The 12,739-nt window shown below is 42.2% G+C and overlaps 1 protein-coding gene across 2 annotated transcripts in view; it reads right to left on the reverse strand.

Annotated features, from left to right (window-relative positions):
• The window catches only part of svep1 (sushi, von Willebrand factor type A, EGF and pentraxin domain containing 1), a 225,117-nt gene that overhangs the window by 167,307 nt on the left and 45,071 nt on the right, over positions 1-12,739 (reverse strand). The window lies entirely within an intron of this gene.

The following is a 12,739-nucleotide window of genomic DNA, read 5'->3' on the forward strand; positions in this document are numbered from 1 at the left end:
ATGTAGTGCGACATTAACTCAAGATCACGTTTGATGCTGTCTTCATGTGTACAGAACTTGGCTTTCGGTTCCTGCTCGGTGACTCTGCGATGTTGTGTGTCTCCCACGGCACCTTGGAGGACACTTGCCCAAAGATCAGAGACTGAATGTCCTTTACTGCTGAGGTGTTCCCTGACTGGGAAGGAACATTCTTGTCTGCCAATTATTGTGCAGTGTCCATTTATCTGTTGTCCTAGCATCTGTGTGGTCTCACCAAAATACTATGCCTCTGGGCATCCTTGCCTGCGGCGTATGAGGTAGACAACATTGGCTGAGTCACATGAGTATCTGCTGTGTATGTGGTGGGTGGTGTTTCCATGTATGATGGTAGTATCCATGTCGATGATCTGACATGTCTTGCAGAGGTTGTTGTTGCAGGGTTGTGTGGTGTTGTGGTTGATATTGTCCTGAAGGCTGGGTAGTTTACTGGGAATGGTAGTCTGTTTTAGGTTTAGTTGTTGTTGAGGTTGAGAAGTGGAAATGTAGGATGTTCTTGATGAGATATTCATAGTCATTGATGATATGTTAATAATGGCTGCAAAGAACGTGGCATAATCTGTCCACTCCAGGGAAGTACTGGACAATAAAGGGTACTCTATCCATGCAACAGATCAGAGGGGCTTAATACCCCTTTGCTATTCGGATGTTCCAATGTATCAAAACATCTTAAAATTAATCTTTCATTTGTGCAGCAAGCAATTTTGCTTTCTTTTAATCCCCCCACTGAACTTGAGATATCTTTAGGTCTTTTTGTGGGCCGTTCATGTAAATAAATAGAAGGTCTGAACGGCTCTCCTTGATAGATACCGCTAACATCCAGTGCAAAGTATACTATAGCTAAATGTATGTGTAGACGCTAACATACCAGGGTATAAACAGTGTTACTTGACATTGTTACGCTGAAGCTTCTCAGTTCAGCCATTACTCAGCTAAAATGGAACTTATGCCTGTTTGCGCTGCTTGATTTATTGTAAATGTTTCTTGATTTGTGTTTACTTTTGACCAATTCCATACTTAAGTGCAAGAATTTTAAGTTGTTACTGTCAAGTAATGTTTACTTGGAAGACGAACACGAGTGTCATTCCTGCCTGACAGATAATACGGGATGTGATCATTAAGCTCACCAGAAATGAAACGCTTTTAAATAGACAGCAACCAGCTTTCTGATGACACTCACCGACAGGACAATAAGGGAGATGTAATAAGCATATTGAACACATAGTGAAGGATCTTGCCCATCAAACCCGCTACTGACTCTTTGAGAAAGTGGTCCAGTTATTCCCCTCTCTACCTCCCTATTCTCAGTAACCTGCACGTTGCCCCCCTTCAATGCTTTGCCCAAATCTCTTTTGAAATTTGAATCTGCTTCCATTGCCCTTTGAGAGAGTTTACTCCAGATCATAACAACATGCTCTGTAGGCAATTCTCCTCCTCTGGCACTTTAGCCAAACTTCTTCAATCTGTTTCCTTTGCTTGCTGGTCCTCCTCCTACAGGAAACAGTTTGTCCCAATCTACTCAATTAAAACTCTTCAGAAGCGGCCAAATCATTTTAACTGGGAGTTAAATGGATGCTTGAAGCTGAGGAACTTACAAGGTCACAGGACGTGGCATTATTGCTTTCTCAAATAGCCCGCAAAGGCACAGTAGGTCAAATGGTCTCTTTCAAGTTTCTCGGATTTCTATACTCTACAATAATTTTGCACACCTCTATTGAGTCTCTCCTCAACCTTCTCTGTTCTAAGGAAAAGAGAAACAACCCCAGATTATTCAGGCATTCTATGTTGCCTGGAAAAGTTTGGCCTGATTTTTTTATTCACAGCTTGGAAAGCAGAGTTAAAAGAATTCCAAGCTCTACAACTCAACACATGACACTATCTAAACCTCAGATTACAAGGTGTAGAGTTGGATGAACACAACAGGCCAAGCAGCACCAGAGGGGCAGGAAAGCTGACGTTTCGGGCCTGGGCCTTTCTTCAGAAATCCAGGGTCCAGACCCGAAATGTCAACTTTCCTGCTCCTCTGATGCTGGTTGGCCTACTGTGTTCATCCAGCTCTACATCTTGTTATTCAGATTCTCCAGCATTGGCAGTTCCTACTACCTCTTGCTATCTAAACCTCTATCTGATTTCAAAAGCTTCATTTTTTTTGGCTTTCAGATCCCTCCATGGCTTCATCCTTTGCAATTTCTCTAATGTCCTACAACCGTATGATCCTTCAAGATCTCTGCATTCCTGTAATTCTGGCTGCTTGCACATCCCTGATTTTCAATGTCCTATCATTGGTAACTATGCCTTCAGGTGTCAAAGCCCTAAGTTCTAGAATTCACGCGTTAAACCTCTTCAACGCTCTCTCTCCCGCTCCTCTTTAAAAATCCTCTTTCAATCTTATTTAACTAAACTTTTGATCCCAATATGTCTTCATATTGAATATACTACCTCTACGCATAGTTCCTATGCATATAGCAGTTATCTCTCCAATCTGACATAAATAATTCTTGATTATGGAATGATCTTTCAGTTTGTGGAACAACGTTCATATGCCTAAGCACAAATGTGTCAATGAGATAATATATGCCTGAAGCATCAAACATCACAAAGCAGCAACAAAAATTGTTTTCCTTCCCTAATTGTATTGTCCACATTTCTGCTCTTAAAATACACTATTAAAATGATCCTTGAGTCTGCTAAAAAATTTCCAGTCAACTGGTGTTTCTTAGCAATAGATTTATAGTCTAGAGAGGTTACAAGTTATTACCTGTGTCTGTGTTTTATGCCCCAATTTTGCAATTTTGCCAGTTTTGTTAGGGAGACTGCCAATGTTGTTAGCATGTTGTTACACTGTATTTGGATCCTCCTTCCTTCAGTGCCATTATAAGCCTTAGGTTTACATCTCCTAGCTCCATACTGCAAAGAAATATTTAATAGTCTGCTTTCAAGGTTCTCTAAATTTTACAAACTGTTTCCCTTTGGTCCCAAACCAATGGTGCCTTGATTTGGATCAAGAATCTGAATGCAAAGCAGCCGCAGGGTGGTTGAAGAAGCATACTGAATAAATATTGGATGATATAAACATCCACATTCTGTAGCAAATAGACAGGCTTGTATGATAAGTAGATTTAATAACAAACTATAGTTTAATTTCATATGTCACTTCACAAGGTTAATACCTGGAATGGAAAGGTTGTCTGATGAAGAAAGGTTAGACAAGGTTGTGTATTTGATGGTGTTTTGAAGAGTAAGAGTTGACTTGACTGAAACACATAAGATCCAGAGGGCTCTTGACAGAATGGGTGAGAACAGATGTTTTCTCCTATGGGAGAATCTAGAACTGGGGGTGACTGCTTAAAAATAAAAGGTTACGCATTAATGAGAATGATGAGGAGCATACTTTCTCACAGATGATCATGACTCTTTGAAACTCTCCTCCTCAAAAGGTAGTGAAAGTTGAGACCTTGAATATTTTTAAGGAAGATATGGATAAGCAGTGGGGAGAATGTTTACCATAGGCAGGTGGGAATATGGAGTAATCATTGAATTATTGAACAACAGTAAGGGTTTGAAGGCAGAGTGGTTTAAACCTGCTCCTAAATTGTATGTTCACATGCATGTTTGAATATTCATTGCACAGTATTGCTCAATTGATGTAGTCAGAATCATAAATTAGATTTTAATGCTGCTCTCTATCATACTTCATAGCCTTCTCCAGCCCTACAGCTGTGACAGATCCTTGTGCACCTCCAACTCTGGCCTCATTACACATTCTCAGGTTTGGTTGTCCCTTCCATCACACTTCCATTTGCAGTTATGCCTTAACTTCCTGGGCTGAAATGTTTAACCTTTTCCCCCTAATCCTTGCTATTTTTCTCCTCTTTTGTCACTTCCATTAAGGTTTTGGTCAAATCTTACTTCTTTGACAAATGTTTGATTCTAAGTGGCAATGTGTCTTATGATGCTTCCAGGACACACTGTGATATTTGCTTTATTACATTAATTTATTTGTCCATGGAATGTGAAAAAGTATTTATCAGTTCATTATTCCTATCTAATTTTGCATATCATGTCACGATGCTGGTATTGGACTGGGGTGGACAAGGTCAAAAATCACACAATGTCAGGTTATAATCCAACAGTGATAATGGGAACTGCAGATGCTGGAGGATCCAAGATAATAATTTTACCAGGATGCTGCCTGGACTGGAGGGCTTATCTTATGAAGAGAGGTTGACTGAGCTTGGTCTCTTTTCATTGGAGAAAAGGAGGAGGAGAGGGGACCTAATTGAGGTATACAAGATAATGAGAGGCATAGATAGAGTTGATAGCCAGAGACTATTTCCCAGGGCAGAAATGGCTAGCACGAGGGGTCATAGTTTTAAGCTGGTTGGTGGAAAGTATAGAGGGGATGTCAGAAGCGGGTTCTTTACACAGAGAGTTGTGAGAGCATGGAATGCGTTGCCAGCAGCAGTTGTGGAAGCAAGGTCATTGGGATCATTTAAGAGACTGCTGGACATGCATATGGTCACAGAAATTTGAGGGTGCATACATGAGGATCAATGGTCGGCACAACATTGTGGGCTGAAGGGCCTGTTCTGTGCTGTACTGTTCTATGTTCTATGTTCTATGTTCTATGTTCTATTAGTGCCCCAGAGAAGGTAATGGTGAGCCACTGTCTTGAACCATAACAGTGTTCTTAACAGCGCTGTTGGGAAGGCACTATATAAATGTAATTTAATGATATTTAGATCCTGCAATATGACTGCCTTGGTGATAAAGCTGCATTACATTCTACCATCATGATTTTGAAATAATATTCAGAATGTTAGCTCCCTCATTTCACAATATCCCAGGAATCCAAGACAAAACACACAATCCTGCCATCTGAATGGATTGGGAACATCTGGCGGAAGTTGTACTACAGTTTAATAGTTTTGCAGCCAAGGGCAAAAGCCAGACATTTTCAGTAAATTTGCTGAAGTAGAAGCACACGATCTAGAAGTGATTAGGGAATAGAAAATATTAGCACAGTTGAACATGGTTTGTAACCTTTTGAATGCTGGATCAACTCAAAGCGCTAACACAAACAGAATACTGTACCTCCACACTTACGCTTAACTCCTGTTGGGTTTACTGCCATCCCAGTGCTTGGAACATTATGCACTTTAGGACATATTTGAACAGCAAACATCTTGATTACAAGGCATTTGTAACTGAGATGATGCACATTTGCAGTCACACAGTTTTCAGTTACTTCTGAAATATCTCTGCTCCATCAAATTTATCCATCCAAAGTGCTGCCTAACTAAAAGTGATGTCAATAAAACTCTGACTATTTCATGAACATAAGAAATTGGAGCAGGAATACGCAATAAGGTTTCTACTACTCTGTTCATGAAGGTAATACCTGATTCTAAATTGCAGCTCTACTTTCCTGTCCTATTCCCATGTCTCTTGATTCTCTTCACGCCCAAAAATCTATCAATTGCAGTCTTAAATACACTCAACAACTGATCATCCGCAGATCTCTGAGCTAGTGAATTCCAATGTCTCACAACCCTTTGAGCAAAGAAAATTCTCCTCACTCTTCACAGTCCTAATTGATCACCCCCTCATCCTTAGACAGTGATTCTTCGGTCTAAAGCCTCCAGCCTCTCAGCTTGTGCCCATTCAAATGATTTAAGAATTTTGCACATTTTAATGAGAACGCTTCTCATTCTTCTAAACTCCAGACAGGAGTAAAGCCTCATATTTGGCTCATTCTCTCAGGCCCAATCTATCACTGCACTCTCTTTTCCACCTACTTGAACTATATCATTCCACAAACTGCACATACCACCCCAGGTGAGGTCTCACCAGAGTTCCATGTAATTGCAGTCAGGCTTCCTTACTGTCACACTACAAACCCTTGAATAGCATCAGGAATGTATTTTGAAGAAGATATTTAAATTCTTGCAGGCTAATTCAATCTTCATGGTTTTCTTAGTATTTTGCTTGTATACTTCTATACAGTCATAATTGCTGGAATAAAGCTGACTACCAGTCATGGTCTAGTAGGTAGAAATGCAAGCTTCCACTATGAATGTAAAAGAGTAATTTATTACCTTTCAGGCAAGCAGATCTCATCAGTGGCTTAGGAGAGTGGGGGAAGCCTGAGAAGTACTGTCACTTGGAGTAGTTGAGGTTATCAGCATATATTAGGGGCATACTACACAAGTACATGAGGGGGGGGGAGAAAGAACAGAAAGGTATGTTGTTAAGGTGAGAGGAAGTAGGGTGTGAGTAGAGTCACGTTAAATTACAGACACGTTATGCATAATAAGGCCTTTCTCTACTATAAATTCGATGTATGTTTCCCATCCCACGATATGTGGCTGATATTGTAGCTATGTTTTGCTGGGATCAGAAGCAAAGATAGGCTAGAGGGAGCTCAACTTTTAATACCTAAAATGGGAGATGCAATCTGTAGTGTCAGGAAACTTGCATCAGGTCATTCTACAAGTGATGATATTCCATTCTACCAGTCACAGCTCAGGTATTTCTGACATTTACTTTTACACCCCATCATTAGATTATTCTGCCTTACTCCATATTTATTTTTTTCCACCATCAATGCACAGTGGTAGCAGAGTGTATCATTTAAAAGTTGCGCTGCAGCAACTCATTTAATGCTCCTTTAATAGTACCTTTGAAATGCAGATCTCCACCACCTAGAAGGACAAGGGCTGCAGATCCTTAGGAGCACCATCCATTGTAGGTGCCCGTCCAAGTCACACATCAGCCTGGCATGGAACTGTGTTGCTGTCCCTACAATGTTGCTGGATTGAAATCCTGAACTTCCCTCCCCAACAGCACTATGAGTCTGTGATAATGGGAACTGCAGATGCTGAAGAATCCAAGATAATAAAATGTGAGGCTGGATGAACACAGCAGGCCCAGCAGCATCTCAGGAGCACAAAAGCTGACGTTTCAGGCCTAGACCCTTCATCAGAGAGGGGGATGGGGAGAGGGAACTGGAATAAATAGGGAGAGAGGGGGAGGCGGACCGAAGATGGAGAGAAAAGAAGATAGGTAGAGAGGAAAGTATAGGTGAGGAGGTAGGGAGGGGATAGGTCACTCCAGGGAAGACGGACAGGTCAAGGAGGCGGGATGAGGTGGTAGGTAGGAAATGGAGGTGCGGCTTGAGGTGGGAGGAAGGGATGGGTGAGAGGAAGAACAGGTTAGGGAAGTGGAGACATGCTGGGCTGGTTTTGTGATGCAGTGGGGGGAGGGGACGAACTGGGCTGGTTTTGGGATGCAGTGGGGGAAGGGTAGATTTTGAAGCTTGTGAAGTCCACATTGATACCATTGGGCTGCAGGGTTCCCAAGCGGAATATGAGTTGCTTTTCTTGCAACCCTCGGCTGGCGTCATTGTGGCACTGCAGGAGGCCCATGATGGACATGTCGTCTGAGGAACGGGAGCGGGAGTCAAAATGGTTCACGACTGGGAGGTGCAGTTGTTTGTTGCGAACTGAGCAGCGGTGTTCTGCAAAGCAGTCCCCAAGCCTCTGCTTGGTTTCCCCAATGTAGAGGAAGCCACACCGGGTACAATGGATACGATATACCACATTGGCAGATGTGCAGGTGAACATCTGCTTGATATGGAAGGTCATCTTGGGACCTGGGATAGAGGTGAGGGAGGAGGTGTGGGGGCAAGTGTAGCACTTCCTGTGGTTGCAGGGGAAGGTGCCGGGTGTGGTGGGGTTGGAGAGGAGTGTGGAGCAGACAAGGGAGTCGCAGAGAGAGTGGTCTCTCCGGAAGGCAGACAAGGGTGGGGATGGAAAAACGGCTTGGATGGTGGGGTCGGATTGTAGATGGCAGAAGTGTTGGATGATGATGCGTTGTATCCGGAGGTTGGTGGGCTGGTAGGTGAGAATGAGGGGGATCCTCTTGGGGCAGTTGTGGCGAGGGCAGGGTGTGAGGGATGTGTTGCGGGAAATGCGGGAGACGCGGTCAAGGGCATTCTCGACCACTGCGGGGGGAAAGTTGCGGTCCTTGAAGAATGGGGACATCTGGGATGAGCGGGAATGGAATGCTTCATCCTGGGAGCAGATGCGGCGGAGGCGGAGGAATTGGGAATAGGGGATGGAATTTTTACAGGAGGGTGGGTGGGAGGTGGTGTATTCTAGGTAGCTGTGGGAGTCGGTGGGCTTGAAATGGACATCAGTTACAAGCTGGTTGCCTGAGATGGAGACTGAGAGGTCCAGGAAGGTGAGGGATGTGCTGGAGATGGCCCAGGTGAACTGAAGGTTGGGGTGGAAGGTGTTGGTGAAGTGGATGAACTGTTCGAGCTCCTCTGGGGCGCAAGAGGCGGCGCCTATATAGTCATCAATGTAACGGGTCTATGTGGCAATAATTGCTGGTCCAGGTAACAATGTGCACATCCAATGACTGAAAATAAGTCTAACTGTTACATTATTAAGGGTAAATATTAGATTGGGGAACTGGTATAGTTTTCATCCCTCTAAGTTCTCTATGGTCCTTTCTTTCAGGCCCTTTATAAGTACTCAATTGCCATTACTTTACCATTAGCGATTACAGTTTTACCTGACTGGGCACTGTGCTCTGGTATTCGCTCTCTAAAACCCTCTGCCTTTCAGCCTTTCTTTCCTTTGAGACTTTTCCTAAAATCTGTCTCTTCAGCCAAGCTCATGACTGCTTGCACCAAGACCATCTTCTGTGGCCCAGTTTCAATTTTGTTCTTGGTAATGCCGCAGTGATGCGCATTGAGACTTTCTTACAATATTGAAAGACCTATGTAAATACATGTTGTTGTTGTTCATCAGTTTAAGTTCTAAACACCTGTACTATTTCCATGGTTTGAGCAGGGATGTAATTGTGCTGATTCCATTTCTCAGTTTATGGAACCTGCAGAGATGTGAGGCTGTGATAACGATGTGGAGATGTCCATGCACATGGCAAACTATTTTTGATTTATTTGGTGAAATGTATATGTTGGAGTATTACAGTAAGGTAGCCAAAAACCTAGGAATTCATTTTATTTTACCAGGTAATAGGGCCTAACTTTCACTCACCACATGGTTTGGTTTTAAAAGTCTGGACCCAAAAAGTAGTAGGCATTGTACATTAAACAAATTCCTTGCAGGTGAAAATAATGAAATTTGCTGGACACGGTTGCCTGGTTGGCTTTTCCAATTTATCCACTGAAATGAGATCAATATCAGGAAAGTGATGAAACCATAAAAATATTTCCACTGAAGAAAGACTTGCCTTAATGAACGAAATAAGCATTTCTTTAAGCTTACGAACTTTTAAAAATTCTTTAAATCGGTAAGAAGATTAGTTCAATAATCGTACATATTATTCCTCACCCGCTCTAACTGCCACATATCACAATCTGGAATTTCTCTGGAACCCAGCAACAAATATAATAAAATACACATCCCTTCTGAATATGGGAAAGAGGTAGATTTAGCAGTTGGTCAAATAGGAACAAAAGAACAAGAGGAGGCTGTTCAGCTCCTCAAAACTGTCCCATCATTCCAAAAGAAAATCAATTGACATCAGTTTTGTCTTCTCAATGTAAATAAGTGTGAATGGCTTTAATTTAACTTGTGCCCCCTTGTTATGAGCTCCACCCACCTGTGGAAATAGTTTCTCTCTGTATTACTACTATGGTTACAAGATCACTTGTGACCTATTCCTTGTGCAAAATATATCCCAAAACTATCAGCACATCAGTAATTTAAATTAACCAGCAACTGTGGCTATGTGAGCAAATCTGTGGGTGGAAATTGTGCATTGGGTCTTCTGCACCTTCTCATGCTGTCCCTTAGGATTCCACTCCATTGTTGAAAGTCCTAGGTGATTAAATAATCCAACATTGGATCCACAAACCATGCTAACGGTGGGGAAGATGGTGTTTGAATGGATGGGTGGCTGGCATGCTGGGGTTTTCACATGCTTCTTTCACTGTCTGCATCTGGCCTCCTTCAGGTCCTGCCAGAGATGCTCAGATTGGTTGGCATCTTCACAAATGCTTCTTCTCTAGTTTGGGCAGTCTTTGGCTAGAGGTTCCCACCAGTTTGCATTTCTTTGGGCCAGCATTGAGGATGCTTCAAAGTATTTCCTCTACCTTTCTGCTCGCTATTTGCTATAACGAAGCTTGGAGTGGAGACCCTGTTCTGCAAGACTTGTGTCAGGCATGCAGATGATGTGGACCGCCCAATGCAGCTGATTAGCAGTCACTTGAGATTGGGATTTTTTGATTTTGATTTGACTTGATTCATTATTGTCTCAGTGAAACATTTTGTTTTGCATGCAGTACAAGCAGAACATACCATACAAAGTGCATTAGGGTAATAGAACAGAGCGAAGAATACAACACTACAGCTGCAGAGAAGGTGCACAAAGAACAAGATCAAGAGAGAACACTGATGTGGGAATGTTTATCCTGCCAGCAGATTTGCAGCATTTTGCCAGAACATCACTAATGATACTTCTCGAGGGCTTTGAGATATCTCTTGTGTATTGTTCATGTCTCTGCTGATCAGAGGCTGGTAATACTACATCCCTGTTGAGAATGTGGTGACTACCTGGCTCCTCAGTCCCCGAAGGCTATCCACCGTCCAGTGGAAGACTGGATGGATGGGTGCAATTCCAGCAACACTCTAGAAGCTCAACACCATCCTGGACAAAGCAGACCGCTGTACTCACCACCTTAAATAGGAGGGCTTGTGGGCACACTGGCTAATAAGCTTGATTTTGACGCATAAGCTCCAGGTTCAAGACCTACCCCAGGGGGCCAAGGAAGTTACTTTCATTATGAAGTCATTACGAGCTGAGTATCAACCTGCAAATTGCTTCAACACAAACCAATAGCAGGTAGTAGGAGCTGGAACGATTCCTGGTATGTCACGTGATGGAAATCCATAGGTCCAAGCTACAACATCTGTGGAAAATGTATGTTGCCACAGCAACTTAGACTCCCATGTGACTTGTAACACACCAGCATCATATTAAACATTCACTCCTCCTTCACAAGTGCATAATGGCAATAATGTGCATTATCTACAAGATACACTGCAGCAACTCATCAAAGCTCCCTTGGTAGCACCTTCCAAAGCCCTCTGACACATTCTATGCAAATAAGTTTTTTAGAAAAGTACATCCCCAAAAGAGGAAAGTAGAGCTTCATTACAGATTCTGTGTATTTCCTCATAGCTGAGCTATATGATTAAGCTGTGCACCAATATCTTGAAGGACATCCTCTGGGAAACTTGTTTATCTTACTCAAATGATTGAACAGATATAACTGACAGATTAACTTGCGAGAAACAATACTTCATTGTCTGTATCACACTTAGAGACATCCTGTGGTCATAAAAGACACCAATACTGTTTATCTCGAAATCCTTTCATATGGAATGAAATCATTGATGTTGCATAGTATAGGCATGTGCAACAGCAGTAGCAGCTCAGTATACCCTGCAATGGTTATTGCAGACCCTCTATTTGACTACATCAAGCAGTGTTACATTGAAAAGCCCAGCTGTGACCCTTTGAATACAGTAAAATTGGTGGGCCAATATCTGTGTAATCCTGGAAGAGTCTAACGATTGCTTACACCCTCAGTCCTTCAGTAATTGCAGACATGAATTGGTAGATCACTCTGCTGTAGAAGCCAGTTAAAACTTGCCTAAACCTGCATCACCTTAGGCATTCTACTTTCTGAACTGGCTGGATAAGAAATTCCTAGCTATCAATGTTCAATAACACCAGCGCTTCGTCGGAGGCTCACTGATGATGTTACCTTGAATGATGACGAAACGTCTGAAAACGAACCTTCCAGCTCAGCGAGCAAACTCACATCCAGAATCTCAACCTGAGCTACAAATCTTCTCAAAACTTGCTATCAATGTTCTGTTTTGAAGAAAAGAATAAAGGTAATATTGGTCACCAAAAATGAATGGTTTTGAATCAGATAGGCTGAGAAAGTTTTAAAGATGTCCCAATCTCAAATTTTATCTGCTTACTTTGACTGTTAATGGCGACACAGCAGAAGTTCTGTAACCCATTCTCTCAAGATGCAGGTTGATTATTTACATAGTATAATAAGGGTGCATTCCTCAGTTTTGATCTGTGGGTTTCAGGTTCAGTGCTGGTTGCTTGTATTTTCTGGTCTTCAGAAAACTCAGCAGGGTAATGGAGCTCAGGGCTCCTGTGTAGAAAAGGTTGTTTGACTTTTAAGCATTGCTTGTGAGATTAGAGGAACAAAAGCATATCCTCACATTCCACAAAGCTCACATGCCTCCCCTCTGTGACCTGCTGACACCTCAGCTTGGATTAAAAATATGTGGCCCAAAAATGGGTCAGCAAACCAATGTCGTAAAAGAGAAACATGTCATGTATTAATCCTCCAGAGAGGAGAGCATGTTCACTTTGATTAGCTCAACAATTTTTAGAGAACAAATAAAATAATGTGAGTAAGAACTGGAAAAAATAGCATCTCAGCTGTGATTAAATAATATATTGCTGAAAAGAGAAACATTTTAATGAACGTTTGTATCTAGCACTGGCTGGGATAAAGATAAGAATGCCAAATTTCAAATGATTGTAACAATTTATAGAACAGGAATAAATGCAGATTTGTCGGTAAATTGATTCCAACGGCTGAGGTGCCAAGGTAAAAAAGAAGGCAGAAGACTCA

This window comes from Stegostoma tigrinum, chromosome 3 (assembly GCF_030684315.1).
Source record: "Stegostoma tigrinum isolate sSteTig4 chromosome 3, sSteTig4.hap1, whole genome shotgun sequence".
NCBI classification, from domain to species: Eukaryota; Metazoa; Chordata; class Chondrichthyes; order Orectolobiformes; family Stegostomatidae; genus Stegostoma; species Stegostoma tigrinum.